This window comes from Mus musculus, chromosome 9 (genome assembly GCF_000001635.26).
Source record: "Mus musculus strain C57BL/6J chromosome 9, GRCm38.p6 C57BL/6J".
Classification (NCBI taxonomy): Eukaryota; Metazoa; Chordata; class Mammalia; order Rodentia; family Muridae; genus Mus; species Mus musculus.
The window spans coordinates 31,461,645-31,467,644 of NC_000075.6; the positions used below are offsets into that span (position 1 = coordinate 31,461,645).

The window sequence follows — 6,000 nt, forward strand, 5'->3', positions numbered from 1 at the left end:
TTTTTTTAAAAAGGAGAAAAGAGATGAGATTGGTAGGGAAAGTGTGTGTGTGTGTGTGTGTGTGTGTGTGTGTTGTAGTCCAGGATGAGTTGGAGGGAGGAAATTGTGGGATGTATATGATCAAAAGACATTGGATATATTTGTGAAATTCTCAAAGAACAAACAATATATAAAAATGAATATGAATGTTTAGGAGAAACAAATTATAATCTATCATAAAACTTAAAATAATTGTACAAAATAACCTAGTATGAACTGGAATATTCTGGGAAACATTCTAGTTGGAGCTTGGCTCTGCCATTTCATAACTGGACAGCACTGAACAGGTACAAAATGGCTTGACTTCAGTGTCTTTGCATAGGGACTAGCGATCCTTCTCTTATCTCCTAGTACATAAGTCATGCCGTGGTCTCTAAATCACCATTTTGCTGTCCTACCCACAAGATACTGATGATGCTTTGTGAGATCCAACTCCTGGCTGTGGACCACTGTGGCTTGCCATTACATTATAACTCTGCACCACATCCAGGTGACTGAAAGACTTTTTCAATTTTCTTCAGGTCTCTTAATATGGGCCTTGTGCTCATCTACTTTTAAAGGATGTCAATAAAAGAAACCTAAAGAGTTAAACTTTAATCTGTTTTCATTTCTAGCTCTAGAGAAGGCTAGGAAGAAGGAACTGGGTGGTCAAAAGGGTAGAAAAGTTCAGAGTTCAGTACATGTGTGTGTGTCCTCTGATTTTTCACTGAAGTATGGTGCAATGTTGTAAGCAATTTATTGTTTGTCTTATGACCATCTGTAAAACATATGGAAATGAAATGTTTTTATATAGCTACCTATTTTTTGTTAACATACCAGTGACTTATTTCCCTATAATTAAAAAGTTTTGCAATCTCAGGTACTTCAGCTATGAAGGTAGCTTTCTAAGTGGCAAAGCTGTCCTTACCTACTGTGTTCAACAAGCAAAAGAGTGATAACCTTTGATCGTCTCTTGATCATACATGGTGTCTGCACTTTGTACAACTGAGCATGAAGCTGATACCATCCTGAAGTAATGGGAAGACTCAGAAATCCTCTTAATCTCTCTCCTCTCCAGTGCTCACCTCAAAGTAACATTTGCTAAGATTAAGTCATAGCTTTAGCCAAAAACATTTCAGGGAAGACACCAGATACAGTGACTGATGCATCCCGTGAGATTCAACAGCTTCAGCTTGGCCATCAGAGGCAGCATCCACCAGGAAGGCAGGGGAAAGGACCACAGAATACAAAGGAAAGTGCCGCCATGGTACCTGTTTCCACCTTCCTAAACAAGAGCAAACTGAAGCTCTTTGGTAAGAGGGAAGAACGTTTGGTTTCTGTAATACTATTACAGGTACTGTGCAACCAGATAAAACCTTGCTCGATGCTCATCCTTTGTTAAAACAGTGGTTCCTATTCAGTGCAGCGGTACTATCCGTCTCTTGTCTTTTCCGGAGACTATAGAACAGCAGGTGACCACATTATTACTAAGCCAACAAACTGTCATAAAGAGCTGCCTCTTTGGCGTTCAAAATCCAGTCTCTACTGCGTAGAAAGCTCATATTGACAAAAAAACCGAAAGCGTAGGTTGCTTGTGAACAATAAACCATAGTAGCTATTTAGATAGGTGTGTAGTTAGATAAAATGCATCTGCCTTCCCAGCTTTGATAACTATGCTAATCCCAAAGTCAAATAGAACCCAGGGAAGGGCGACAGGGGGAGCAGTGTGTGGGGGGCAGGAAAGATGGAACGAAGCAGCAAGCAGCAGCCGTTGCTGAGACCTTAGGCGAGGCAACTGCTCTTACGCTTTTAAAGTTCCATTTTATGAGGCCCCACCTTTCCCTGCTGAAGTACAGATCTTTTTTTTTCCCATTACGGTGGGCCTTGTCTCCACTCAGTCCCTCTGGATTCAGGCAGGTGCCCCCACTTTCAGGCTCTCCTTGCTAAGGCCAAGGCTTTACTCTTGGCTTTTAGAAGCGGAGGCCAAACGATGGCCTGGAGGAGCTGTTATCAACCGTCTCTCATTATCAGACTTCCCGGCCTGAGGAATGTATCTGGTTCCTGTATTTATGGAGTCTTAGCGACAGATGGGGTGCAAGTGAGCGCGAGTCATTCTGGCACCCTGAAAACAACTCGAGGTCTCCTTAATAGGCACACCACCTAAGGTGGAGCGCCTGCTTCCCTGAGAATGAATGCCAGGCTTCGCACCTAGTCACCTAGTCGCAGTAACGCTGTGGACCCGAATCGTTCCAGGACCCCGGGGACAGTACAGAGGAGCAACTCCCGGGGGGAGCTGGTGAGGAGGACTACTCCTAGCCCCGAAGGGGCTAACCAACGGCTTCCTAGGTACTAGACTCCCTCTGCACTCCAGCACCCTCCCTCCATCTGAGTGAGCGCTTCTCTGTCTCCTTCCTGAGGATCCGACTCCGGATCCTCACCTCCCTTCCCAGGTGGTGCCTCCCTTTCTCCCGGCCCTGAGCCCCTGACCCAGCGGGAATCCTACCTCTTCCGAGCCTCAGAGGTGTCCACTTGCCAGCTTCGGTCACACGTGTGACCGCGGGTGCCCAGGAGGTGCAAGCGTCTGCACCCTGCCCCGCCCGGCCCCGCCCGCTGCAGGAGCTGGCAACCTCAGATGGCCCTAACCCTGCTGCTAGCACGACCTCAGGTGGCTCAGCACAGTACTTTTCTTCCAAGCACCTTTTCCCTGCTTCCGAGTGTCCCCTGTTTCTGAGAGTCCCCTGCTTCAGAGAGTCCCCTGCTTCAGAGAGTCCCCTGCTTCAGAGAGGCTTTCGGGGACCACAGGCACTCCTTTAAAAGTGTGTTCCCGAAAGCCCAGCCAGGTTCCTGGATCATCCAGGTGCACTACTTATGGAGACTTCCTGTTATGCAAAGCGATTTCTGGCCTGGGAGGAAGGGAATGCTCTGAGTGGGACTAGCTCTGAATTTCTCCAGCCAGGAAAACCACAGCTAACACGCAGGACAAATAGTCACTGACCACTCACCGCCAAGGAAGGCTCCGGTGGATGATACGTGGGCTTCTTCTTTTCCATTCTATTCTTTTCTACATCCATCCATCCATCCATCCATCCATCCATCCATCCATCCAATCAATCTTCTTTGTGCACGTTTGACAAAAATCTGTCAGGTGGGCACAGTTCTGGATTGGCATGAGAGGAGTTCCCGGGTGGTGTTTAAGATGCTGCAATAGTGGCTGCTCTCTGTAGCACTTGTAGCTAAGAGACTGACCTTATTTTGCACCGTTGCTGCCCCTTGTACTTCCTAAAGACATGAAGAGAATGCCAGCACTAAAGCTCTCTGCACACTCAGAGAAAGAACTCAGGGAGAGATACTAGCAGAGGAACCTCTGAAAAGCTGCTGTGTTTTCAAAAACGATATAAAAATCTGTATTCTCAGCTTGGGGACTAGCCCTCAGAGCAAAGGATCAGGTCCCGTCCTGGAGTGTGTCCACACCTGCAGATTTTGAAACAGAGGAAAGGGAGTAGCCCTACACAGTCATCAGCCAGGGAGAGGCTGCACTTGGTCACCAGTTCCTTCTGACGCTTTCTGCTCAGGACTGTTTTACTTTCCTTATAGGCTAAGATCTCGAGACAGCCGTGTGCAGTTTTATTGATAGAGCTACTGGTTGGTAAAGATGCTTTGACAGTTTCATTTATGTTTTGTGAGGCAGGGTCTTATGTAGCCCAGGTGTGCCTCTACCTTACCATAGAGCCACAGATGACTTTAGGTTTCTGGTCCTCCTGCTTGTACCTCACAAGCACTGGGATTGCAGGTGTGCACCCCTCTGTGTCTGGTTTATATAGTTCTAGTGGTTGAACACAGGGTTTGGTACAAGCTAGAAGAATACCAATTGAACTGCATCCTCAGCCCAGAGATTGTGTGTGTGTGTGTGTGTGTGTGTGTGTGTGTGTGTGTGTGTGTGTGTATGTACATGCGGAGGCTAGGTCCATGTTGGGTGTGTTCTCTCACCTTCCACCTAATTTTTGAGATGAAGTCACTCACTGACTATGGAGCTTGCTCACCTGTTCAGTTAGATTATGGGCCAAGCAAACTTTAGGGATCCTCTCTTGTCTGCAGTGAGAATACGGGGATGTGCAGCCCGCTTCCCGCCTAGCATTTTATATGAATTCTGGGGATCAGAACCTAAGCCCTCATTCTTGCCCCACAAGCACTTTACCAATGGAGCTACCTCCCCAGCCCTGAGATACTTAGGACCTCTGGCTCAAATTTAGCATCCAAATATTAAGACACACCAGTTTTTAAAGTATACCTTTGACGGTCGTTAACTTCATTGATCAACAGTTTTAATAAAAATCAAACAGTTTCAATGAAGTAGTGACAAGTATCAGGAAATCAACTTTGAAATAATACAATAATATGAATTATTATCAAATTGTTTTCTGATAAAGAGAGAACTCCCAAGTGGTGACACATATTTGTATAATCTTACCATTCAGGAGCTAGAGGCAAAGGGATTTCAAGTTCAAGGGCAATCTGGGCTTCACGGACTCTCAAAACACAAAAGTAGGGATGAAGGGGTGGCACAGCAGTTAGGAGCACTGGCTACTCTTCCCAAAGACCTGGGTTCAGTTCTCAACACCCACATGGCATCTCACAATGATTTATAACTCCAGTCTCTTAGGATCTAATTTTCTCTTCAGGCACCGCACAATTTGTACAGGGACATATATGCGGGCAAAACACCCATACGTGTAAAATAAAAATAAGCAATAATTTAAAACGCTCCAAATAACACAAAGAAATAAAACAGAGTGGTATCTGATATGTCCTTGTGTGGACTTTAACAAAGGAGGGTGGTCTTTTTAGTCTCAGAAGGACAAATGATGTGCGTCCTCAGATGTAGAATCTAAATAAATATACAAAAAATGTGAAAGGAGACTATGTGAAAGATGGTAGGGGATCTAAAGGAGGGGAAAAGGAGAAACATGAGAAGATAATAGGGAGAAGGAAGGCAAAAATAATTGCTTGCTTTCAGTCAGGATTACACGGGAGAGCTGTGGGAGGGGAAGGGGGGAGGGAAGGAGGACCAGGCAAATACCAGCAAGTTACAATGTCACCTAGGTATGAAACTGTCATTTGAAATCCATTATTTTATGTTCTAACTGAAAACGAAATAGAAGAACGGCATGGGAAATGGTTGATTTTTGTAGATGTTACGAGCATAACTGTGTTAAAAAGCTTTCAACATTGGGGCTGGCGAAGTGGATCAGCAGTCAAGAGTGCTTGCTGTTTTTCTAGAAGCTTGGTTTCCAGCCTCCAGTGGCACAGCTCACAACTGCCTGTAACCACAGCTCCAGTAATCAAAGTCATTTCCTAGTCTCTGTAGGCACCTGCACATACATAGCACACACACACACACACACACACACACACACGCATGCACGCACGCACGCACACAGAGTAACAATCTTAAACACAAGTAGATTGCTATCCAGTCTCCCCTTGATCACCATGCTACTAGCTGGACACATGGTTACCCACAAGTACCATTTTTCTCAAGGAGGAGTTAGATAACTAAGTTCAGGTCACTGAACTGAGGTTAGAAGACAGGGAACTAGTGGCAAATTTCCTAAAAGGAAAGAGATGAGTCCGTCCTTATTCCTTTTTCTCACCAGTGACAAGGTGGTGGGCTAACCTTGGACCAGGAGCTATAGTCAAGAGGATAGCAGTATAGGAGGGATCTTCTGACGATTTCATGGACTGCTCTGCGTGAGTCTCTCAAGGACCATCTCCAGACTGTTATGTGAAAGAAAAAGAAACTGTTCTGTGTAAGTCTTGGCTAGTTGAGGTTTTTGTTAATGGTAGCCAAATCTCTATCCCAACGAGTGAAAAACAACTTCCCTCTTGGTTTATAAGATCAACAAATCAAACTTGAAGATGGGCTGGAAAAAAAATCTATAATATTCACCTTGCCTGTTAATCTGAAAACCACAGCTTTGGGGT

The 6,000-nt window shown here is 45.2% G+C and overlaps 1 protein-coding gene across 1 annotated transcript in view; it reads right to left on the reverse strand.

Moving 5' to 3' along the window:
- Tmem45b (transmembrane protein 45b) overlaps window positions 1-2,594 on the reverse strand; it is a 38,043-nt gene extending 35,449 nt beyond the window's left edge. The window contains exon 1 of the mRNA NM_144936.1: window positions 2,522-2,594. The gene's annotated coding sequence lies outside the window, so the exon portion shown is untranslated. The remainder of the gene's footprint in view (window positions 1-2,521) is intronic.
- Between the last annotated feature and the right edge of the window lie 3,406 nt (window positions 2,595-6,000).